Source organism: Plectropomus leopardus, chromosome 6, assembly GCF_026936395.1.
Source record: "Plectropomus leopardus strain MGB_pleo_1.0 chromosome 6, ASM2693639v1, whole genome shotgun sequence".
NCBI lineage: Eukaryota > Metazoa > Chordata > Actinopteri > Perciformes > Serranidae > Plectropomus > Plectropomus leopardus.
Window position 1 is genome coordinate 24,882,720 of NC_142181.1, and position 26,891 is coordinate 24,909,610.

A 26,891-nucleotide genomic window follows, 5' to 3' on the forward strand; every position below is an offset into this window, starting at 1 on the left:
ATCTCTGAGAAAGAGCTGTGTTGTTGATCAAACTAAAGGATACGCTTATTTTATGAGCTGCTTGGAGAGTTGTTTGTGCACTTTCTGGCACACAGTGTGGTGAAGCTTATCATTTCTTAAACTTAATAATTATATAGAATATCTTTCAGATCTGGTTGCCTCCTAAACATTGAAAAATGCTGATAAATACTGACATGTTTCCATTATTGACCATTACTTTGCTGGCTCTAGGCCTGTTTGTCAGATTACAGATTGTGCTTTGCTTCATTTTCCAACAACAGAGGCACAGGAGAGAGAGAGAGAGAGGGAGAGATACACACTGCATTGCCAATTTCATGCCTGAAATGTCCACATAAACTAATTTAAATGCGCTGTTTGGCTGTATTGCATGAATTTGTGAATAAGAAGCAGGCACTATACTGATTCCTGTTGCCTATTGTTAAAATAAGGACTGGAAAAACTGAGATAAAATGGTAAAACGAGGCATTGGTGAGCAAATATGTACCAAATTTCTGTTGTTTTGTTGCCTATTTCTCACCATGTTTTAGCAGAGAAAAATATATTAGCATGCAACATCTGAGATGACCTAATATAAAACAAATCCACTAACTTGCACATGGACATGAGCGTGAGTGTCTTGCACTTGGTGTAGGAGAAAAGTGAAGGCCTTACTGTAGGTGGAGTGTAATTTATATTTTGGTCGATGGATGAAAAACACCTACCTAATACCAGCAATGTAATACACATTGAAATTTATCTTATCATTCCACTGCAGCAGATTGAGTGAAGCTGCATATCATGATTTTCTGCGACACAATCTTTTTTGTTTTGCCTGGAGATAGGGAACTGAGAACAGGTGCATGATACATTCCTGTGTCAAACAAGCCTTGAAAAATATTAACACAATCTTTGCCAGATGACCTGCCAAATTTGTATTCTTCAAAATACGATGAAAAATAATCTTTTCAAAAAGATAAGTTGCTCTAAGCAATTCAAATTATCACTCCTGACTCAAAGCTCCATTAAGATTCTCATTTAAATGTCTTAGACATGTTTATACAGATCCAAAAGTCTTGACAACATCCTGTGGAAAAAAAGCACATCACAGAAAGATAGAAGGTACAAGAAGCTGCTGCTGCTGATTTTAGATTATATCATTTGGCTCACAACTGCAGGTTCATTTATCTTGTCAGAGGATTGTGACATTTATGGCAGGAAGAAGGCCTTCCAAAGGTTTGAGGGCATGGCAGAAGCACAGAGATGGAGACGGTAAGTGAGGCCAGGACAGTGCTGAAGCTGACTGGGTTTGGGACCTCTGGGAATTGGTGCAGCCCCGTGGAGCCAGTGGTGGCTAAGGTTTCTGCCCTGACGCATTTGCAAAAAGCTACAACAAACATACATACAAAGAGACATGAAAACAACCTCAGCGTGTGTCACTGTTGTACTTGCATACAATTAATGACATAAAGAAAAAAACATTAATTTCATAAACAATGCACGTATGCATGCAGATACAGAAACACACACACTGATGTATACGGAGTGGTACAGTGAAGTCTCGTTTTAGCTTCTTTACTTCATAGAAAATGAGACCTGTCAGCGATGAGTTACACTTGTGGTGCAGAGTTCCACGGGCTGTAATGGCGCATAAAACATCCAACAACCACTGATTTACTTTTGCTTTTAATTATTGCTTGGCCCATACAGTGTGTGTGTGTGTGTGTGTGTGTGTGAAAGTGTGGGAGCGGGACCCACAGAGTGCACTCACAGGGCAGAGGTAACTTCCACCCTCGCTTGCGCATTGTAACACAACAGCAAACCACAAAGTCACTTCTGCTACCTCTGCTGGAGCAAAAGGTCAAATATGATCCTGAACATACACTCAGTCAAGTCCGGTTTCCTTTGACTGTAGCTCTTGTCTTTAAAATATTAATTTCTCTTTTCTTGATTGATTCATTTATAATTTTAGTATCTGAAGGGTCTTTGTAATACTCTAGAAGAACTATGGCATGCACACAGACAAAAAAGAAGAGCAGTAACCTCGGCAAATACAAAACAAAACAAAACACTGAATTAAAAAAACTAGACTAAAGCAGCTTGTGATTTTGGTTAAATAAATATTTTCAGTGGATTCATTTTTAGGTTTCAGTCCATTATTTCTAACCTACTGCGTCATCCTCTCTTAATATTCCACTATCTAGGTATTTCTATTGAATGCTTTCATGTCTTTTTTTCAATCAGCTGGACAATGATGATAACCTTCATACTTTTCTTAGCTTTCATTTTACAATAATAATAATTTCTTTTCTATCACTGCTCTCTGGCCTTTATATGTAAGTCATAATTGCTGAGTAGTGACCCTAGGTTCCTCAATGAGTGCTTATCCTTTTCTGGAGCACAAGTTTCATGTGTTTTAGTTGAACAGCTCAACACATTTCAAAATTCCTTAAAATTACACTCTATTGTTCTGTATTACAAAACCCAGCCACACTAAAATCAATTTATAACATTTAGAAACATCAGATCAAGTGATGTGCGCAAAAGCAGCTTTTATAAAAACTCAATTTGTCACTCTCAGAAGTGAAACTGGTCACAGAAACAGAACACCACAGCGGCTGAATGCTAAAGGTCCTGACCCCCGGGTCAGCTGAGCTGCGTGGGACTGAAAAAAAAAGCAGTAGTAGAGAGAAGCTCCTGACACTGGCCGCCTGTGTGGCTTCCCCATCGGTCGCTGCTTCCCTGTCTGCAGGGGAAGCAGGACAGTGCCAGGGTGCAGTGTTTTATGAGCTGGTCTCGACCAAACTCACCACATTCCCACAAGCATTGCAGCAAAGGACGTGACTCTGGCCACGCAGCTGCCGAAGCCAGACCACAGGGAGTGTGCGCTGTGCATCATAACACATACACATACACACGTATAGTCACATATACATGCACATTTCAGACTAGGGCAGAAAGGTTGACTCATAACACTTTCAATAAAAAATCCCAAGAAACAGCACTACTTGTGTTTAATTAATGAGGGATGATCAATCATTAGACCTTGAAGCATCGGACTGCGCCGATAAAAAAGGATCTGAAAAATTACTCTACGTTCAATATTCACTAGACAGCATATTCTGGAGCTCTCAGCTGTATCTCATGGCCTTCTTCAACAAGTGGAAACTTGTCTAGGTGTTATTTTGGGAACCAAACACATAATGACACCTAAGCCAGTTTACATATATGTGTATTATTCAGACTGGGACAGAAAGGTTGACTCATCAGACTTATATTAAAAAAAACAGAAAACAGCACTATTTGTGTTTAATTTATGAGGGCTGATGAATCATCGACACCTTGAAGCAAAGAACTGATCCAATGCACTGCATGTGAAAAAATAGTCTACACATGAGTCATGAACTAACTCATTCTTGGGGCTTTTAGCTGTATCTCACAGCCCTCTTCAACAAGTGGAAACTGTGTTATCCAGACATGTGCACAGATAGAACCCATATGGTGCTAAAGCACCTGCCCTTTTGGCCCTTGACAAGACAAGTGCCTTTTTTGTGGGACTTCTTTTCGATTTCTTTTTCTAATTTTGTATTTTAGTTTTCTTATAAAATAGACCCAAGGCACCAATCTCAATTACAAGCATGTTGGAATACCTGACAAGTGTATTGTAGCTCTAAATCTGTGAGACCATACAAGCCTCTGCCCCTCCCTCTGTTACTACCCTTGTCACAGTCAACACACAAATTGAGCGCCTTACAGGGCAGCTTTCACATTTCACTTACTAATGAACACATTAAGGTGAACTGCATTGCCAGAACTACTATTATTACTACAGGCCACCATTATTACTGGATCAGTTCTTTCTTTTGTCATTTATCTGCTTTAACTTAAAATTGCATTAAATCAATTAAATTTAAATTTGCATCAAAATATTATATGTATTTATGTAAAAGTGCAGATTTCGAGTTATCCCCTTTTTTCAATTTGGCATATAACTCATGAGTCAACCTCTGCAGGTTACTTTGTTTGCTTCCCAGAGTCTGACGCCAGACGTGACTGACTCACTATCGATGTTTAAAGTTTTTGGTCACAAAGTTGATCACGTCAGCCAATTGTCTTAAGAAATCATTCAATTTTTACACACACATTCTTGTTTTGTCAGTAGATGGAGAAAAGGCCAAAATAACAAGAAAATGGTCACTATAGATTATGTGATCACATCAGAGCTGCATTTGAAAGAAAATCTTGAAAACCCCTAAAAGCATTAATTCTTGAATAGATTCTATGTCTGTTTGCTTAAAAGCAGACTTTCCTATGATCATATGATTGGCTATAGTAACTACCTGATGACAGAAAATAGATATATAAGTCAAGTGTTTGTCGTCTGTATGGAGCATGTAGACAATGATGACTTCACCCTGAACCCAACAACATATGTGACTCAGTCATAGTCCTAAAATGTACTTTATTCTGAGATTAACCACAACCAACTAACAGCTTTGAATTCATTTCACCATACCAACACCTGTAACTCAAGTTGAAGTTATCCTGCCAACATAGATGGATTATGACACAATGGACCCCAGGGCCATGATGCGTAAAAGCGCCCCCCACCCCTCCAGGATAAGTCTAGCTGTAGTGCTGCTGATAAACCTGGGGCTACAAAAACACTCTTAAAATGTGTCATGATGGTGTCTTTCTTTCTCTTCACAGAGAATGTTTAGGTTTTGCATTCATTCTTCTAGGCCCTTTGACAAGAAATACAAAGTTAATGGCAGCAACTTCCTGCAAAGGCTCTGGCTTAAGGCCATGACACACCAAGCCAATGGTCAACCATCGGTCAAAACTGGGCCCTTACTAACTGTCTGTGGCCCTCATCAATGGGTTGTGTCCCAAACTTTGTCGAACTTCGTCTGCTTTTTTTCAGCCAATTCCGGTGGTGGCTGTTGAGCCTGTCAGTAAATAAAATCATCTGATTGGCTGCTCAGTGCAGCGCACAAGAAGAGAAATGGAATGGAGGGAAAACAGCTAAAGTCAAGAGGGAGTGAGGTCAAAACGAACTTGTTATTTAAGGTTCTTTTACCACTGAGCTCTTTAGCAGAAACTAAAGAAACTAGCAGGGTTGTGTTGTTGTTCATCGGCTCAAGGTAAATATGCTTTGTTCTTGCAGTATTGGATTCTGTAATTAATGTGCTGACTAGTGTCATGGAGGTCTTCTGGTACACTGTTTTGGAAGACAACCACAATCTGCTGTAACAGAGGAATATCTCCGCTCACGCAGGTGCAGAACTTACATGCTTGTTGGCCGTTGGTTTGGTGTGTTCATGTGCCACTTTTTGGCCCAGATACAGTGATGTGAGGGCGACGCAGCAGGGGGCTTTCATCACTGCTAGTTTTCTGATGTCGGTTTGGTGTGTCACAGCCTTTAGGGGCCCTTTGAGCCCTTGGCCCCCCTGAACCTGGACCCAGTGGGCTCTTTCATTAATACATCAATGCCTGTGGAGTTTAAGGGCACTAGTAGTACTATGTAGCAATGTTCATGATACAAACAAAACAGCTTCCCAAACTTGCATGTTCACAGGGACGCATAGGCACTCGTGTTAGCTCCACAGGGAGCATTTAAAGGTCTGGGGTGTACGATTAAGCGGCATGTTGGAGAGATACAGCTCCATATACAGATATAAATGGCTTATTCCAAGGTAACAAAAACACAATGAGTTAAGCAATTATAAACTAATGATAACATAGCTGTGAATTTTAAATGCCACTTCTGCCAACTGATGCCCCCAAATCACACTGGTATTTCAAATAAATATCTGTCATGGCCATTTATTTTTGTCTCTTTCTTGTTTCTTTGACCTTCTTTCGCTAGCTAAAGATTGAGCTCCAGGCCTGCTCTGGTTGAGAGGAAGACCTGGTATTAAGAAAATGTTGGCCCTGTCACCATGTGAGAATCCTTTACACCATAACTCCAGCCAAATAATGTTCCCAACTTGCATAAACTAGTCTACAAATCTATGAAGGGTGGACATGTAGAATTCCAGTGGCCTTTTCTGACTGTCACACAGTCAAGTTAATGCCATATACTGCAATAAAACAAAGGTTTCCATGTTCTGCTCCAGTATGGTACCCAAACAAAGCAATAAATACTTGACAGTGCTGTAAAAATCATGAGCGCAAATCACCATGATCTACCCCCCATCCTTTTCAAAAGCGGATTTTGAAAAGGAAGGCATTCAGTGGGTTTCAAGTGTGTGTTGGCATATCCTGTGTGAGGTTGACCAGAGATAGATTACACACCCAGAGAGTGTGGTGACCTGTGCTGCAGCCAACCAGCAGCGGTTTAGATTGTAACTCTAAATCATTTCATATCACAGCCATATCGGCTCTTCCCAAGGCAGTTAGGAGCCGCAATCTTAACCCACACAGCCACTACAGGAATGCACAATAAAACACACTCAGTCTTCAACAAGTTAGCAAATTTACAATACACAATACAATACAACCATGCTAACAATCACTGTATGTTATCACAGACATGCAGTATGCACTATTAAATATATGTCAGTGTGAAAGTGATATGCTTTCCACTGCAGGTACTGAGAGCACAGAGGTTTTGCAAGAGGCATCCACACATCACACTGCAGTTATGGAACATACAGTATTACTGAATAATAGATGTGAGTCAGCAGAGACCAGCTTGTTTGGAACAGATGAAAGCAGAAAGTCAATAGCACCCATTTATTATTATCTTTATCTCCAAGAAGAGCGACAGAAGCTTTCAAAGTCATGGAGAAGAAGCAGGGTCTCCTGAGGAGAGTGAGGTGCAGCTGAATAACTAATTTCTATTGGTTTATGTGGTTTATGTGTTTCCTGTGTGTCTGGAGGGATACTGTTTGACAGAGATGTATTGAAACATATATAATGTTGTGGAGCTGTCAGTAAAAGTTTGTCAGACCAACACTGACATCTATTGGTAGCCTGGTCTCTAAACATGCAGAAAGAAAAATCTAATTCGACATGGGTTTTACACAATTTAAGATAAATAAGGTAAAAAAATAATAAAATAAAATAAAATAAAATGGAAATTGGAATTTTTTTTGACAGTGGAGCAGACACACACCAAACTGGAGGTTTGGGGGTCCTCAGTCAAACACTTAACTCCCTGCATTCTGAAAAATTTTAAGCAACATTTTTAGCCTTTCCTGCATCAGTTTATGCAGTAAATGTCTTTTAAGAAGTGTTTCGCAGATATAAAGAGAGTCCTCACATAAAAGTAGGCCGTCTATGCAGTAAAAAGACGCAAATACTGAAATTGGTGCTGCATGACTACAGAAAAGAATAGAAAGAGGACTGAGGCATTGACTTTCGCTCAAAAGGTAGAAAAACCTACAATCACCAGAGTGCTGTGGACCAATAAACACTTCTGCTGGTGGGTGATGTAATGCAACCTAGTTCTTTTGACACAATGGCGGATGGCGGGATCTTGTGTTACAGTAAAACGGTAAGCTAAAATATGTGTGTAACATAGTGACAGAAACTTGGTTTATATTTGATCAGCGCTGCTTAGTTTTACTGTTTGAATTAAATTTTTCGTTCTCTGTTTTCACTGTGAAGGAAGAAGTAAGGCATCCATTTCATGTACCCAAATTCTCACCATTATGGCAAAATGGGGCATTGAGATACATTTCTGAAATCATTTAAGGTGAGAAGTAGGCAGTGCAGTAACATTATCTTGATTTATATTCCATCACCACCGCATAGTTTTACCATTTGATCGGACGTAATTTCATCATTTGGTGGTGCTTTCTAGGAAGAAGGGATATGTTAGCACTGGTTAGATGGAGGGGGGTCTAAATTTTGAAGGGGACATATCCCTTGCAAACCCCCAAAATCTACACTTAACAAACTGGGGACACTGTACAAGTAGATCACTCAGTCCACCTGTTGTTGAGGTTGAGAAATTTAATGATTTGCAAAATGATCAAGAATTTTGAAAATACATAACCGTTTTTTTCTAACGGCAATTTAGATGACAAGAAATCAAAGGCTGGAGTAACTTTCATCACATGAGAAATATTTTTCAGTTCTTGAGACACGCAGTTCAAAAGTACACAAATTAAATTTTTAGTGAAAGCTGAATCTTGGCTACAGAAGGCTCAAAGAGTACACTTAAAGTGAATGAAACTGTAACCACTTTGAACAACTGACACCTGGTAATGACACTTAATAGCACCTAATTTGGCTCTGTTAGAATGTCTGCTGATTCATGCTATTAAAGCTCTGAATCATCATACAAAAATAGTTAGATTTCTGTGAGCAGAATGGTTTGCGTTTCTGAATTATTTGAATATGTGGCACTTGTCCCCTGTAATATACAAACAGGACATTGTAATGCAAGCATGTCTATATGCCACAAGGGGGAAAAAAACGTTGTGTCATGTTTGACCACGGTCACAGAGTCCATTTGAAAACATAAGCTATTTTTAAAAGTGTGAAATGTGCAGCTACATTTATAAAAATGCTAATATTTTTAGGCCTGATCTATGGGGCACTTATGTAAAATATGGAGGTGGCATAAAGCAGCAGATCTGCAACTATGTCTTACAATACCAGCACCTTTCAATGTTCTTCTGTCAAGGTTAGCTAGGGGAGATAATGCAAAAATGTGTGAGCGTGTGGTGGAGGGGGGTTGTGGGGGGTGAGTCATCTGGATGAGTCATGTGCGGTGTGTGTGGACAGCTCAGGGAAGGATGGATAGGGAGAGGAAGACTGGGGTGTGGAGGCCAGAGTGGAATAGCTAAGGTGTAACGGTGCCTAAACTGAACTGAAGAGAACAGATGTGTTAAGTTGTCGTCGAGGAGCATACAGTATGAATAGAAGCTGCTGCTACTGTACGCTGCCTCTAATACATTTTTAATGTATTCCTGTGAGACAGAATGACGAATACAGTTTAATATCATATCTGTGAGCTGTGGCTTGCAGTGTGTGTTTATAACCAGCAGGGGGCTCCTCAATATGCAGATTGAAGGCAACATCTCAAAGGGAGAAGAGGAGCATGGGAGTCTGGGGACTGTAAGAAAGTTTCACAAGAAAAAGGCAGCCAGATGAGAGAAAGAAGACGTGTGGGTTATCAAGACAATCTGCTAGAAAAAATGCGGGTGCCTTGAAATTGTCATAGCGGTATTTCATTGATAGATGATTTCATTCAGAGCTCATCCTCCGACTTTCTCACCCTCTTTTCTTCTCTGTCCTTTAGAGAATAGGTTAATTCAACTGTACATCCCTGATGCATCTAACTTCCCACCACATCATATCACATCACACATCACCATACACTCCACTGTGATATGCCACTCATTCATAAAGACAACCTAAAGTATATATACGTGAATGAGAAATTAGGGTTTCTAATGACCGGAGTGTGTGAAAAAAAAGCACAGCAGCTGCACTCAACTATTTCCAAGCAACTCTTAAGTTGGAGGAGTCGTGATCAGCTGAGTCAGACTGACGACTTTGTCCAAATTTATCTGAATTATCCTCAGTGAGTCAGTGGTAGGCTCCAGGTCTATACCTCCATCAAACAGCCTTAAAATGACCACTGACGAACATACTGTATCCATGCGCACAAGGCAGGACCACCTTTACATGCTGCATCTGATTTAAAAAAAAAGGAGGAGAGCATCAGGCATTGTGATGCGCTGGCTGGCTTGTTGGATGACACATGTGGAGCCACAAAGACTTTCTGCAGAGCCCACACCTGTAACAGTGAATGAAGAGTCACGTCTGGTGGAATCAAACTGCCTACGGGTGATCCTGTTTAATTAATTCTCACCCACTAACACCAGCTTTCCAGTGGGGAGGGGGTGAGGGAGAGCTGAGGAGGAGGAGGAGGAGGAGGAGGAGTGGGGGCGAGGGGTGGTGTGATGAAAGATTCATGAGCAGTGGTGATGTATGAATGGAGATAGGGGTTTTATGTCAATGTTAGTGAAAGGGATGCTATAACCAAATGAGCCGCCAAATAAATACTGATGATGATGATGAAGAATCATATACATATGCATCACAATGCAATCAGAGGTATGTAAAACAGCAGTTATAGGAGAAAATGGTCTTGTTGCTTTGCTTTATTGTCGCACTGAGCAAGGGGTGATTCCCTATTTTGACAACGTACTGTAGCACCACAGTTGACATGGCTCCGGGCCCTCAGTTCTAACAAGCTGCACATTGGAAACCAGGCTGAATCATTGTCAATGCTGCGCCTCAGTGGATGTAAAACTATGCAGCTGTGGTGGGATGAGGGGACAGAGAGGAGGAAAGAAGGAGAGAAAGTGTGACTGAGTGGGAAGGAAAGAGGAAGAAGAAAAAAAAAGGGGGGGGGGCAAGCAGGAAGAGGAAGAGTGGTAAGGCAGAATACTGATTAGTTGTGTGTGTGTGTGTGAGAGAGAGAGAGAGAGAGAGAGAGAGAGAGGGGAGGTGGAGCAGGAGCAGCACTCTGAAGGTGAAAGCTGAGTCCTGTAGGGTCTACCTCTAAGTTTCTTTCTATCTGCAAAACGACACTCGTGTAACCAGGAAATGGACAAATAAAGGCCAGATGGGAAGCAGAATTAATTAAGAATTAATAAGGTAGTGGGGAGCGTTGCTTTCATTTGCAGAATAAAAATGACACATGGGATCAGACAGTGTGTACAGAGGCATTCCCTGGACATCACAGTGGCATCCCCACAGTCCCTCCCTCCTGCTTTTGCTCCAGCCTTTTTCTCTCTCTGACACATGCAACTGCTGCATTGGAGAGCAGATTTTTTTTTAAGTTAAAGCAGTAGGGACGGGTGAGGTGGGGGAGCTGATACTCCTGTACAACGTAAGAAAAGAGGGAATCTGAAGCGAACAGTTGTGAAACACAGCCTGAGGGTGAAATCGTGGGGGCAGAGGGGGGGGGGGTGAGATGAGCATAAGAACATGGAGCGCACTGAGGTTTTTGACTCCCTGTGACGTATTACTTTTTTCATACTTAATTCATGATATCGCTGTGAGAGCATTGATGGCTGGCTCGAGCATTTGTGTGAGTAAGAGTACTGACCAGTGCTAGCTTTGATTCTGTATGACTTATTAATGTTTGCCTCATTAGTTTGTATAACTCATCACATCGTCAGGTCTCTTTTCTCCAGATAAGGCTCCAGACCTCTTAGAGATTTGTGCTTCGTGATTTAATGAGTGTGCAGAGGGAGATGTGAAGGTGAAGCGCTTTTGGATATCTAGATCTGAATTATTAATGTCATTAAAATAATTAGTGGGATCTCCAATGAACATTCATTAAATGAGTAAGCTAGATTTTTTATAAACTTCTTACCATAATGTTAAGAGGAAAGAGCAATTCTTTGAAATATTGTTTGAAAAAAAACTGATCTAATTATGCAAATAAGGTATTGGGCATGACATGACCAAATTAAGTATAGTTTATTTGCTAACTTCATTATGAAAATCAGTGTGTCTGCTATAAAGTGTGGTGGTTCAGTCATGGTGAGTCACTAACTCTGTTTTTTTAGTGCCACAGCAGTCAGTGCCCTCAAGTTTCTTTACATGTAAAAAAAATAATAAATAATGCAGTGTGTCATACATATTTCAAAATTGGGGAAAAGAGAACACTATCTGATTGAAAAAGTGAAAACAGCACTGTAAATCTACAAATTGTACCACTTGTAGCATAAAGTGCCATAAAGCAGGGCTGGCCCTACCCACTGATTAAGCGATATAAGAAGTTGCTTAGGGCCAATCAGAAAAGATTTTTTTAAATGAAAACAAGACAATAATGGAATAAAACTTGCACATCCTAAATAAAAATTTTAAACGAAACTTCCCTTTTTTTGCCATAAGTAGTGACAAAAGAACGATTTTATAGAAGGGAGGAAGGGACTATTTAGGTAGGCTAAGAAAACTAACTTAGTGTCCCCTGCAAAACAAGCTGTCCCAGGACTCTGTGGTTATTTTTTTTTTTAATCACATTTTGCAGTTGTACTAGATATAAGTTAATAAAATCAATAAACATGATAAGACTAAAAATCAACACAAACTTAAAGTAGATATTACCATGAAAGTGGAAGGGACAGAGGGAATGACATGCAGCAAAGGGCCACAGGTCGAAGTCAAACCCCCTTTTTGAGCCTGGGCACAAGCACAACACGTGAGCTACTGGGTGCCCCCAAGTCAAGTTATTTTAAGAACAACACTGTGTGCTAGTATGTGTAGCATACTATAACAGAGATGTTTGTCATGTGACATATGTCACGTGACATTTCATCAGATTAGTGACAAACATATTTTAGGCCAAACCATGTTGTGTTTTCTTTTTTTTTTAAATTGAAACCTAACCAAGTACTTTTGTTGCCTTAACCTATGAAAGACTTTCCTAAATCCTTTTTTTTTTTTTTACCTCAGTTGCCAAGATCATTTTGAAAAGAGACTGTAAGCATTTAACAAACAGAAACTGTACATCTCCAAAGAAAATGTAAATGTATTCCGCGCTTATTTGTACATTATGTGTGCTTCAAGTAATATTTACAACAAACAAATTGGTTTAGTGCCATTCGAAGTGCAAAGACATTAAAACCAGAAAAATAACAGGAACCCCAAAGAATATAGTACAACAACTGCAAATACTACAGAAGGTTCATAGTCAGATCATAATGTTCATTGTCATAGTGCATCAGTACAAATTTTGGAGCCAGATTTTGTTGTTGGGATTTTGTTATAGCTACTGTAAGGTATTCCAGTTATTTTGTCAAGCCCACCCTGAACACAAACTAATCCATTTAACTCAGGTGAGAAGACAGCTGCTCGGACACACTGTCAACATGATTATCTGCAGGCTCAAGAGCTCCATGAGATGAACTTCCTGTCAGTCACACACTGTTAACCCTACAACTACTTGCCACTACCCTCTTTGATATAATGCCTATAGTGTCTGTTCATCAGCGCATCCTGCAAAACTCTTGTCCTTTATCCCATAGATATTTACCTTCTCCTTGTTGCTCTCCTGCTTACACTTAACAAGTGAATCATCGCTGTCGCTCTCTCCCTCTTCTGTTGACGGCACCCTTCTCGCTTGTGCGCTCACACTTGGAGAATCAGCCCTCGACAGCCAATCAAAGAACACCACCTTTAAAAAGGGGAGAGGTGTATGAGAGAAGCAGAAAAAAAGAAAAGGGAAATATATCACAAAAAAGAAAGATGGAGAAGACGCATTATCATTCATCATTATATAATCAAATGCTGTTTACACCTTTCTCTTGTTTCCAAGTAAGTTTTAGGATGATGGATGCTCCTGTACAATCATCAATACATCTACAGTATAACAAGTTTTAGGAAATTTGCTTTATGTTTAAGTGACTGTTGATGATATTGTAAAAAACTAAAATCAGATAGTGATTTCTGCAACTTTAATTCTAGACATTTCAAACAAATATTCAGCACATAAAGGATGAAATTATTTGAGCAATTTAAATCAGTGGTTCCTATCCTTTTTTATCTCTACATGTTTTTGTCTACTCTTACCACAGATTATAGCCAAAGGACATTATTTTGTGTAATGGAGGTACGGTATCTTGTGACACCTAACATTTTCTCATGAACCGCTAATTTAGATTACTTTTTAAACATTTTCTGTATGCCCATTCTCTTTTTTTCCCTTTAATGCCTGACAAAATCTTGAAATATGCATGTGAGTAAAGTGTCAGAAGGACACCGAAAGTCCTTGTTTGAAGTAGTGACAGTGACTAATTGGGCTGTAAAAGGGAGATGGAAATGACAGTCAGAGAGATATACAGAGGAGTAAAAAAGGGAGAGAAGCGGCAATAAGTTCCCTCAAAGCTTTGGTTCATGCGTTTCTATTTGCTGAATCATTATCCCAAATTGGCTGCTTCTGGCCGTGTTGAGACTCTGCAAGTGTGTGTGTAACTGATGCTTAAGGCACAAAAATCTGTTATGCGGGTCATATTGTTCCTTTACTGCATAAACTATTGAACTTGATGCTTCTGGTGAGTTTTAGCTTCTGACTTAGTCATGAGTTTCCCCAAACACAGAATTTCTACAATTTCTGAAAGAGAGACATTTATAGAGTATGTAGAGACCACAGACCTTTGTTAAAGCGGACAATGGGACTCATTAAGGGTTCAGTGTGAAGGCTTAAGTGGCATCTAGCGCTGAGGTTACAGAACAAGTGTTGTAGTCAAAACCACCTAAACCAAGACCAAGTCATGACCAAGGCCAGAGTATATTGACACCGAGTGAAGACCAGACCAATGCATGACACACCTATGATAAAATAAGGAACATGCAAACCATACATGTAGGCACTCCTCACATAGATCTAAAAGATCCACATTTCCAAAAAAAAAAAGCACCCACAGAAAATAATTGGAGAATATTCTTCATTTACCTCCTATTTTGCCACGTACTGTATATGTGCGTATGTATAATGAAGTGATTCAACACTCTTTTTGTTTTCACACAGGCAATTTAATGATATCCCTGTAGTTCTAGTCTTGACCAGACTTAAGATAAAATTCTGAGTCCTCCGAGTCCCCGAAATAAGATTGAGGACTGATGAGGTGTAACTGATGAAGTTAATGAGGTATTAATAAGCCACTGTCATGGCTTACTGGTATATCTATATGGTATGAAGCCATCATTAATGTTATTAGTTACACCTGTGCGTTTCTTGCTATGAAAAGTATTAATGTCTGCAGAGAGAAGATTATAAACAAACTAAACACTTTATTAATTCTTACCAAATTGGCTCACAAAACACTCTCCACTTAATGTTCACTTTCACGCTTGTTCTAGAGCTTTCAACTATATCACACAGACTTCATCAGTGGCAGAAGTTTGCTCTTAATTATTCTTAGCAGTTTCATGATTTCTCACCCATCAATGTTTGGCCTGACAGCTCATTCTTGAACTAAGAAGTCTGGCCATGATCAGATACATTTTTTCCAACTGCTACGATAGCAATTAAAGTTTTATTTATTTGGGTCACTAATTGCTTTTTTCTGGAGCTTCTTTTCTCCAGCTTCTTCATCACCTAAATATCTTTCCAAGGTTTCTCTAAAGAGCCTGAGATTTTTTTTTTTTTTTGGCTTACATTAAACCGATTAACCATCATCTGCCTAAAGGTGAAATCAACACACATTTTGATTTAATATTTGTTTGCCACTGCTTCTCACATACATCAGAATCTTAAAGGGAAATGACACCAATTTTACACACAAATATCAGTTTACTCATCATTACTCTTGGCCCACTCATCAGCCTGGATAAACAGTTTTAGAGTTTCCTCTGTAATGATGTAATCAGGTCAGACACTGCAAATTTATAACAGAAAGCTTGTGATACATATTAGGTGTATGAGGTTTAAAGGAGGGTGTAATGACAGAAACTATATGTTTGAATTAAGTTACGTTATCTCCAACACATTCTCACTCCCAACTCGTGAAATACTGATGCTTGGTCAGTGGGAAAGTCAAAATATGTCTTTAGTGTCAGTTTAGGACGTTCAGAGATGGTGTGTCAATTTACGCACATGCAATGTGTCTTTTCAAACTAAACTTCTGTTTTCACAAGAAATTTACAGTTTCCACTCATCAAATGCATGCAGTTTGTTTTCCAAATAAACTTTGTATGTAGGGCGAAAATTGTTTTTTAAGGTTTTTTAACAGGTTTAGAATGTTTAGAAAAAAAGTTTTTTTTAAAAAAAACTATCATGAGCATGTTTGTTACTTACATAATATATTGTCACATGACAGCATTGTATTCTACACATACCAGCACACTACACTGTTGATAAAATAACTCAGTTGACTTTGGATTTCACACAGGACACAAACAGCAATCTCCTGGGTCAAAGTCTGGAGGTGTCTTGACCCATCCAACTCCACTCCCACCCATCTAATGTGGAGGTTTTTTTTTTGCTGTTTATAGTTGTTTGGACTGTCAAAAATTGCTGCCACCCAATGCATCTCATACCCCCACTATAGGGTGTCTCTGTGTGTGATTATTGGGCACTATGGGCCACTGACCAAGCATTGTTATTTGACAAGCAGAAAATGAGACCAGGTTTTTATCTCAGCCTCTACTGCTTTGATTTGGACTCGTATTCTTTAAATTTGTTTTCCAAAAAAACCCCAACTTTACAAAAGTGCCGTACTAAATTCCCGAACTCCCCCTTTAAAGGCAAGATGGAGCAGATACAGGGGGAGTCTCATAGCTCCATGGTGCCTCCCAGAGCTGATCCAGGAATGACAAAGATGTGTTTGATCCCTGCAATCATTCCCTGATGAGAGGGGGAGAGCATGTATCACATACTGGGATGGAGAACATATTACATATTCAAAGGAGGAAGTGAATTACTGATCATCTTCTTGGCACAGACACACAGGCTCATACAAGCAAGTCAAGTCTACAGTTTAATAAGCCAACAACAGAAAGGGGGGCAGGTGACTAATTGTTCAGTTAACTTTTTCCTGCTTCCTTCTGTCGATTTCTTGATCACAACTCACTCTGACACACAGGCAAGCAACTTCCTGGGGGACAGTTAATTTACTGTTCTGAAACTTGCTTGACAAACACAAGCAGGACTACAGGGTGGCATTACACTACCCAATAAAAAGCCAAAGAGTGTCCCCATCACCCCAACACACCCCCCCCCCCCTCCCCTGCTTCCTTTCCCCCCTCTCTTCCGTGCCCCCCTCGCGGAACCCTGAGCGTCCTCCTGTTGACTAAATTTCCTCGATGACGTAAGAGTCCACGTACATCGTCTATGTAGGTGATGCTTCTGAATGAATGAGTGTCCCCTCCCATCTCCATTACTAGTACTACGGGATGTCTATAAGAGCAGATCGCCGGGACAGCCCGCTGAATTTCATGAGATACCGAGGTGCAAGCGCGAGAGGCGAGATTGAGAAATAAATACAAATTCGCGCTACTTTTGCCGAAAATCACGCACCGGTGCCGGCGACGAGGTTAGGTATGATAAGAGTATGATGTATATACAATTTTGCCGCCATCAAGTTATAATTTGACGAGGTGGGAAATGGTAAAACTGTGCTTTCTTTATAGTTTTGATCACGTCTTAAACTGAAGAAATCTCAGCCGGAACCAAAGACCAAAAGGTAAGTTTTCATTTTCAGTCTTCTTTTTTTGTCTTTGTTAATTTTGATCACAGTAGCTGTGTAGAGAAAATTTAAAACAATGACGAGCTTGTTAAAATCACTCTTTTTCTTGTAACCAATTTTCCCTTGCGTGCCATTTCGTGAATGTACGGTAGATTACAGCGGCTGGAAGTTACTGCAGTGTGAGTCACTTTGGCGCACATGGGCAGTGACAACTGTGAAAAAAGGAGGGAATGTCTTGTAGGGTGTAGGCTGCGCTTGCTGCATGTTAACCAGGCTGCATCCCCCCGCAGACTGAGCGAATCACGACATGCGGTTTCTTTTTCTCAAGGGTATCAGGCACCCTTTGTGGGACGTGTCCTGTCGGGCTGCTTCTTGGACTTAACACAGCCAAGTGCGGTGTGCGTGTGTGTAGTCTGGGACAGCATGTACCTGCTTCAGAGCGTTACACTGAACCAGTAACACATAGCACAGAAATAAGGTATAAATCTACCAGTGTGACAGTGTGTGCCCCCCTGGTGAAGACACCTACTTTAAATGGAGTGACCGATTATTTCTCACATTGGCAGACAGAAATTCTCTCCCTACTTCGGCTATTTTTTCCCCTTTTTTCATGTTGAAATGACATCGTGACGCGCTCTTGAGATGAAGTCAATTTTGCGTCATTCCTGCGCACATGCAGACGACTCCCAATCACCCATCAGAGGGCTTTAAAGACACAGTGCGAGTCGCTTATATACAACCTGCATTGCGATGTGTTTCTATATGAGGTGGAGAAGATGAGGGAGGTGAGAGGGTGGAAAGGCCTGGAGGGGTTTGATGAAAACTCTCCAATGTAACTCCAGGAGAGGGGGGTGGGGGGGTATGACCAGAATTACAATGACCGTGGTTCAATAATCTCCGGCTGTTTTTAGCCGAAATGTCCGGCAGAGCAGGGGATATCCACTGTGGCTTGAACCAACTTGAACAGTAGAAACAACACGAGGCATAAAAATGATAACCACTACCCTTTTGGAGATCTTTCCAAAATAACACGAGCCTCCCTAATGCTGCGTGGCGCTTTCCATGGTGCTGAGCGTGCACTACTGGTTGACCTGGATGGGGCTGATTTTAGACAAAATTTGATGAACTATGCGGCTGCAGATTCACAAGTACTAACAACTAGACTTTAATGAGTAATTGTGACCCTAGTTGGTAAAAATTATATAATATTTTTTTCAAAAAAATTAAAATTACTGTTGACGTTTTGAAATTAATTTTGGCACTATAGTCTTATAGAGCCTTTACTCTGCCCTCTGTGTAAGTTTATATCAGGAATATTTTAAACTTTTTGACCTCTACCGAACATGTGCATGACTCTTACAATTTTAGAGGCGCATCTACTGAGATATTTACGGCTCACGCTCACGGCAGCACTGTTGGGTCAGTGGTGCTCTTCAGGACCATGGACAGCGACAGAGACCAGATACTTTGTCACACACCAATTAGGTCTACTTTTACTGAACTCCAATTAAAAAGATATGATCAAGTACAGCTTACTTGCATTACTGGTACCTATGTTAGTATACTAATGGGAGTAACAGGTAGTGACACTTAGAAAAATATGACACAGGAACAAGTCCACCTTAGTGGTTCCCTCTGCTAACATTTCAGTGGCAACTTTTGTCATTGCCCACACACATTGCCCCTTCCTATTTCTTCCTCACTTATCTAAATTCTTTCAAAAAACAAAATAATTCAAATAAAAACACATAAAAACACCACAGTCCACCACTTAACAGAGCATAAAATATGCTAAATAGCCCGTACATAAACATCAGACAAGTGCTTTTGAGTACTCAAATTTCCGGCCTGCTGACGTCAGTCCCAGAGTCTAGCTTGCATAAGCCACCAGTCCACCCTGTGCTCCCATCCATCCATATCCTGTGGCTGACTCATAGATAATCGGCATGGAAATCAATACTACAAACACAACAAGTGGGCTATGTAACCGCCAGTCTGGCCTCACATAGCCTGAGGCCTCTGGCAATGCAGTGTGCTACTGTGTCACAGTATATAATCAGATTTGGCTAATGGTTGTGTGGTGAACCACAGAGATATGCCAGGTGATTGTAAAGAGCACTAAAGAGCTCATTTTCTTTTGCACTTCACACCTTGATTTGTTTATGTAATGCAGTCACAGATGACATTTAATTGTTGAACAAAGGGCAGCATCATGGTGTCTCTCTCCCTCTGCACACCCCGCCTCTCCCTCTGCATGTTGCTACCAGCCTGTATGCTTTCTCTGCAGTCTGATTTAATCCAAGGCTCTGTACACTTTAAGTCAGTGCATCAATACCTTGGCTCTAGACTGCTTACTGCTAAAACTCCTCCAAAGTACAGTAACAGTCTACAGTCATGGCTACTGACGTCTGGCAAACCTCTGCTCTGTATGATAAAATCCACTGTTTTGGTGCTGTGAGAGTTAAGATGAGTGGGAAGATGCTGCTGTACTGTATGAAGTTTCATTTCAGAGCCCCAGCACTACTGAAGGCTGCATCACCAACATCATCAAACCACAGAGGACGTCAGTGTTTACCACAGCCAATCATATTTCTCTCACTGTCTCCATGGTGACCGTGGCATTAGATTGTTACTGTAGCAACAGCACCACTGGTAACAGTCTACAGCCATGGTCGCTAGGGGGCAAAACACACATCTGAACCAGAGTGGTGCAAAAGAGCAAGTGGCTGAAAAGACACAAAAAGAGAGGGGAAGTGAGCAAAGAAAAGTTAAAAATGAATGCAGCAGAGTAGTTTTACACACAGACACACACACACCCTCCCTTTACCACAATGGCTGAGTATTGATTTACTTTTTTAAAATTGTATTTATTCTTAATCACTCCATTATTATTGTTATAATATTAATATTATTAATAAGAATAATAATAATAAATATTGCAATTGCTATCATCATTACAATTATTATATTATTATTATTATTATTATAACACAATTATTTATTCTTTTTTCATAAATAAATAATTGCATTTTTCATTTCTTTAATTTGTATTTCACAACCAACAGGTTTCCAATGCAACAACTGGTAATGATGATAGTTATATCTTATATTGTTAGTTATATCTTATATTGTATTATAGTATATATATATACATATACATATATATATATATATATATATGTGTGTGTGTGTGTGTGTATATATATACATATATATATATATATATATATGTGTGTATATATATATATAAAACAAAAAAAATAAAACTGATGGATGTTATCTGGCTTAAACATATTTTACAACAGTTGATATTGAGAGTGTCACCTGGTCTTGGTGATAAAAAGTACACGATGTACAAAATAAGCCAAACTGAAAAAAAGCCAGACTTTGCTGCATATCTACTGGACTCTATGAACCTGAACACAATTTAAGCACACACAAGTAGAAATCTTTACATGTCAGAGATGTTATCCAGAGGACAAACTATTTGAACATATTTTTAAAAAACAGCCTTAATATATCTGCTGTACATGTAAGAGGGAATATTACAGTGTGCTCCTATCCTGCAGAAAGGAAGACTCTTTGACATGCAGATGAAAGTCTTGCAGGTTTCATGGTTTATCAGAACAGCAGTGTCAGGCAGAGGATACCTGTCCAGGCTTGATGAAAACGAATTCCCATTCTGCCAGGAAAAGAGCTTAGAGAACATCCTGAAACTGCTGTTGATGCTGATTTTTACTCTTTATCAACAGTTATAGCAGCGTGTCGGATCAGTCAGTTTTATTTCTTTTACAAAAGTAACAAGTGTTAACGATTCCTGAACTAATTTTTCCTTTCAGTGGCATGCATGTTTGAATTTTATGTCATTTATCATTTCCTATCAATAAATGGACTGATCATAAACATGTGACTTCGTGTCTTTGTCAGTAATTAAGATTTTGAACGGCTATTTAACAATGAAGTGAAGCTGTGGGTCAGACACACAGCAGCGACCTTGGGTTTGGCAGGGATTCAGTGTCTGGCCTGGCTGACGGGGACGTGCTGGTTTAAAAACTGAATTAAAATGATCATCACACATCAGAAACTCATACTGAGGTTGTAGTTGCCATCCTCTCGGTTTTTACAGATGAGTGTCTGCTGTTATGCTGAACTCCTTTCCAGCAGCACATAAGCTCTTACTGTTAAAAGAGACTCAGATTATGAATTTGGCATCATTGCTATTTATTAAACCTGACTTTAATAATTAGAACTGACTTGGAAAAGTTTTATTTGTCTCACTTTTCCCACAGTTATTAGTACACATATGCAGCAAAGTCTGTGTTTGTGTTAGAAGAATACTTAAAACAAGTTAAACAAACTTGAGAAGTTCAAGCAGCGCACTTATTGCCAAAACAAGTGGGAGAAATGAAGTAGGTGAGCAAAATTGCACTGAACTCAATAAACCGTTTTTCTTCTCAAGTGGTCAGATACTTAGAAAGTCTCACAATGGAAGGTGCTCCACTAATTAAATAGTGGTTTCAAGGTTTTTAATGATTTTAGTCCTCATGTTACAATAAATATTCTGTAAAGGTCTGAGGCTAAAGAGTTAATTCCTCATCTGAAGCAAACAGCTGTGCTACTTGAGCCACAATACATTATAAGTTAAAAGTCCTTCAAAAGAAATAATGGTTAATTGAATTTTATCTTTCGTTAATTAACCAAAAAAAGAGGCACATTTGTGTTCCTTTTGGACACATTTATACACAGAGCTTACTGTATGACCACATTACACTTCAGCGTGCACTAGGACTTTTATCTCCAGGCATTTACACAAACTGACCTTATAGGGATTCCTTTCAGCAATATGAATTCAGTTTTTGGTGGTTATCCAAGTTCATTAGAATGAGAGAGGAAATCCTTAAGTCCTGAAATTGCAAGGTTTCTCTTCTCATACCTGTGAACAGAGAGAAAAGACATTGACTGTCACATTCAGTACCACAGGGACAGTTCAAGGTTGTGTTAAAAAAGAAAAAGGGTTTTCATTGCGTTTGTTAAACCTGTTACAACACTTTCACATTAAAAATCTTTAAATCTGTAAAACCAAATAATAAAAAGAAATTCTAATGAGTCCCTAGTAAACAATGAGCTCATGATGACTTAATAACGTCATGATAAACTATCAGTAAATTCATCTATATTTGTTACTATCTTTGATTTACCAATTATATCATCATGATTAACAAGAGGTTAAAGATCTTGAAACATTACTAAATGAACTGGTGATAAAATAATGGCTTTTGTTATGAAACCAACTGTTTAAATACACGAGTCAATGTTCAATGAAATGTTCAACAGATACAATATAAATCTGTATTCCCACATTTACTTAACAATAAACAAATAATGTTAATGTGCTGTGTACATTTCATATGTTGTGCTCTTGAAGAACAGACTTGGTTACGTTTTAGATAAAAGTATGCACAGTTCGGTGAGTGGTTACCAAGGTGAAAATCTAAGGAACTAATCAGATAAGTAAATATTCTAATAAATAATAAATAACAGTAAATTATAACAGAAACAATAAGTCACTTATTATTTGTGAATGTGCATAGAGTTTACCGTATTTCTGGATTCTCTTCTGATCACCTCTGAATGTGATTGTAACGTCACAAAACCAGTATGTAATCTTTGTTATAGTATGAGTCATTTTTTACTGGGAAAGCATCATTTACTCATGAAAAACACGAAGTAGACAGCTGAATAAAGTATTCGTGTTCAAAGCACATTTACATTAATATTCACATCAATATGTCCAATTTTTAGCGAACACAGCCACAGTAATGGTAATCTGGTAAAGTGTCATGCTGTATTTTGTGGAGAGTTATAAGATCATCACTCTCAAAGTCCTGGCTTTTACAGTACTAGCTTTTCTTAAACAACGATTCAGGGGCCGCTGGCTGCTCCCAAATGGATATTAGAATAAATGAATTGTGTTAAATGTAATCATTTAAAAAGGGGCAGCATCAGTATTCATAATAAGGAGCAAGTCATTAGATGCTGGTACATTAGCACGATAGAGTCGGTTCTTAAGTAGCTTCAGGATCTACTTTATCGTTCGCACAGTATTTAAAAACTGATATTCGCTTGGTTTTGGTTAATATAAAGGGAATACATCACAGAGGGTGGTTTAACAAGTATATGGCAGTGGAATAATCTAACTAAACTGTACAGTGATTGAGTAAATACACAGAATGCGGCTGCTTCACCCACAAAATCACCATTTGTTAGTCATGACGTGTTAAACTTTTTCTTGCACGTCTCCACAGAAAATAGCAAACATATTGATTAATTGATTGATTGGGGGCTGCTTTTGAGAACAGCAAAACTATATGAAAACATCTGTGTACAAACTCTCACACACCTCGGCAGTATATTCCAAATCTCATTTATCCAGTCAGTCCATCCCAGGACTTCCCAAACATGTGTTTTCACTAAAATATCTCAGTAAGAGTCTGGCTTTGAGAAGAGCATTGATACATTTCAATTTCAATTTAGTTTTAATTAGTAAAGTTTTGGTGAAAATTTATATGTTTGAGAAGTACTGAGCGTACACTGAAATACGACTAAATGAGACTTGGATTATACTGCATTAACTGTGTGAAAGTTTGTGAATGGAAGCTTTGATATAGTATTGCTGTTAAATGGGGTCCATCATCAATATATAACAAATATTTGCTGTTTTCTGCAGAGACATGCCAGGAAAATAAAGTTTTCATCATGAATTCAAGGTAACACAGCATACATAACTGATTTACAAATGGACATTTTATGGGCGAAGTGCACCTTGAGGTTATGAAAAATAATTAGGATATTTTTTATTATTTTTTTAAGAACTTAGAAAAAAAAACTGGTATACAGATAGTTATATTTTCCAACTGACAAACTCCTCTTAGGTATTTCATGGGTTTGAATGGCCCTCAGACTGCTATCAACAGACACAATAAACCTTCAAGCAAAGCAACAAATGAAAATCAGAAACCACTTGGCCCTGTCCCACCAGACTGAGTATGAAAGAATGAAATTAATTAATAAGAAACGGAAGCTCACAGCACGACGGGAAAAAACGCTGACAATCCACGGCAGGACAGAGTGGGTTGAGGGAGAAGGTGACTTTGTCACAGCCCTGTGCTGGGGTGGCTCTTGGCCGGATGATCAGGGACAGGCTGACCTCCCACGCAGAATTAGTCATCTCTTTACACCACTTTTTTTTCCACTAAAGACTCTTATTCAACCTTCTAGCAACCTTCCTTCACATTGCTGTGTGGCCGCCCAGGCTTCTTCTCTCCCACACACGTGGAGAGTCAGCAGCCTCTAGACATAATCATTTATTGTTCAAATTTCCACAGGGATGCAGATCAAGGGGTTGTTAAACACATAGCTGCTAATTTACACAGTCAGCATTTGACTTAACCACACTAAGCAAAGAAACACTGAATTCGACTAGTTTTAATTTAAATTAGCTGTTCTTTCCTCTGTCTCCTTTTTTCTGCTCTTTCTGTAGAGGTCTCATTTTCTCGTCTCCTTTTTTTGCAGACCTGTTGCTTGGTAGAAAAATGTAAAAAACCAGACATAGTACAAGAGCTCAGTGTCGCATGCGGACCCACTTCACTCAAGAACACACTACTTATGGACTTAGGCATGCTGTATTTTATGTGTAATAGCTAAATCCAGCTTTCTGTTCATCAAACGTTCACTAAAATACCCAAATCATGCAGACACAGCTTGAACACTGACAACATACAGCTCCTCTTTTTAGGCCCTTCTTCTGATATCGAAATTGAACATGCACCGTCACATCAGACGTCCATTATTATCGCTGCAGCACACTCAAAGAAATCTTTCAAACAGCATTCCTCTGCAGCTGAGCATTGATTTTTTTTCCCCGTCTTCATACTTTTCCCGAAACAGTTTCTCACCCACCTAGAGTGTCTTGAAAGATGTAAACAGAGGCAAGTTAAACCAAAAGCAGTCATCTTTTGTTGTCATTTCTGGTAAGTTCTCATGTAATCCAGGGAAACTGCTGAAGAGAAATACAAGAAGAGAGAAATACAGACTTCTGTTCACTCAGTTTGGGATTTTATATACATGCCCTCTAATGCCACTCCTTCCCCAGCATAGCCCCAGTCCCATATGGCTTTTTCAAGTCACACATCGCTTCAAAGCAACACTGATAGAGAAGTAAACACAAACTTGCCAAACAAATCTCCTCCTCTTCTATTTATTTTTGTTATAGTGTCATGAGTCATAAAATATATTTCAAACTTTGTCTCTTTTCCACCCATGCTTGATTTCCTTTTTTTAGACAGAAAAGTCCAGTTACAGTAAGAAATGAGATATGAGAAGCAAACATATGATGATAAAAGGTTGGGATAAAGCATTCACGTAGAGAGAGGGTAAATGTGAAGTCGTGTACATGCAGAAAGGAGCAGACAGGGAGGGAGACAAAGAGAGGCTGCTGTGACTCAGCCTTTTGCTGCTCAGAGAAACTAAATACATCTTAGGGGCTGACACATGTTTTACCTGCACGTAGAAAATGCAGAAAAACATTGACCCATGCAGGCAAACGGTTCATACTGAAAGTGTTATTTTGATCAACGGCTACGGACGTTTGATTGATTGCTCAGGTGCATTAACTGATGGTGTTTGATTCATATCACAGGCAAACAACAAGTGCTAGTGTGACTGCAGCCAGCTAACCATGCAGTCACGGAGTATTGATATCACTATGAGTGGTGCGTGACCAGAGCACCTGTTGTGCAAAGCACAGGCTCAAATGTGCGACCTCTACAGAGTCATTATAAACATGTCACAGAATCTCAGTGGTACACAGTGCCCTCTGGACAAGAAACTGGGTGCTTCTGTGCAGAAGAAGTGCGGTGGCAAACATTCAGAGCAGGCAGGGTGCAGAAGAGATGGGATGCCAGGGAGGATGAAAGAGCGAGGAATCAAATTCCTGCCACATCTGGAAAGAATTGCACGAGCCACCAGTAACAGAAGTACACTGGGTTCCTGCACCCTGCCATGCATACTCAGTCTCGTGCTGCACAGCCTTTCCTCAGTAAAAAGTGTGACTTGAATGCCTGACAGGACTATCAATAAGCTATGCAAACAGTGCCACCTAGTGGTCATGCAGCTGTCTGCATAGCCAGTAATGAATCTGAGAAAAGAGAGCAGATTTACTGGGTTTACTTTATTCACACAGCCGTCTGTCCACGACTGGCAGAGTTAAAACAGATCTGAGGATCAGAGCCTCATTAAGTTTTTCAGTGTAAGTCCCCTATCAGTTTGCTTCCATGAGCTATATCAAGTCACCACAATATGCTTTGAAATAGTTCCATCCAACTGCTCAGAAATTCACTTTTAGTGAGTTGAGGAGGTTTACTGCAACTCCACCATTTTGTTTTTGCTCTTTTTTCCACAGGCAGGGTCAGAAAGACATGATATTTTCCATTTTGTGCTCTATGAGAAGCAATTATGACTTTATAAATGACTCACACAAACACTGCAGCATGTTGATGAGGAGGTGAGTCTGGGTCACATTACACTTCATCAGCATCAGACTTCGCAATGACAAACAGATTACGCACAGAGCCTTCTCTCACCGACATACTCAGCCTTACATTTTCTGGTAAAATACAAAAACTTGTATTTTCCTTTGGTTTCACCATAACACGTGCTATAAAGACATAC

The 26,891-nt window shown here is 39.5% G+C and overlaps 1 long non-coding RNA gene across 1 annotated transcript; it reads right to left on the minus strand.

Annotated features, from left to right (window-relative positions):
• Positions 1–1,030: 1,030 nt before the first annotated feature.
• LOC148189397 (uncharacterized) lies at positions 1,031–22,275 on the minus strand. Its single transcript, XR_015776724.1, has 3 exons — positions 21,982–22,275; positions 13,010–13,150; positions 1,031–1,384 (listed from the first exon to the last, which is right to left on the minus strand). It is a non-coding gene; the product is annotated as an uncharacterized LOC148189397 (long non-coding RNA).
• Positions 22,276–26,891: the final 4,616 nt, after the last annotated feature.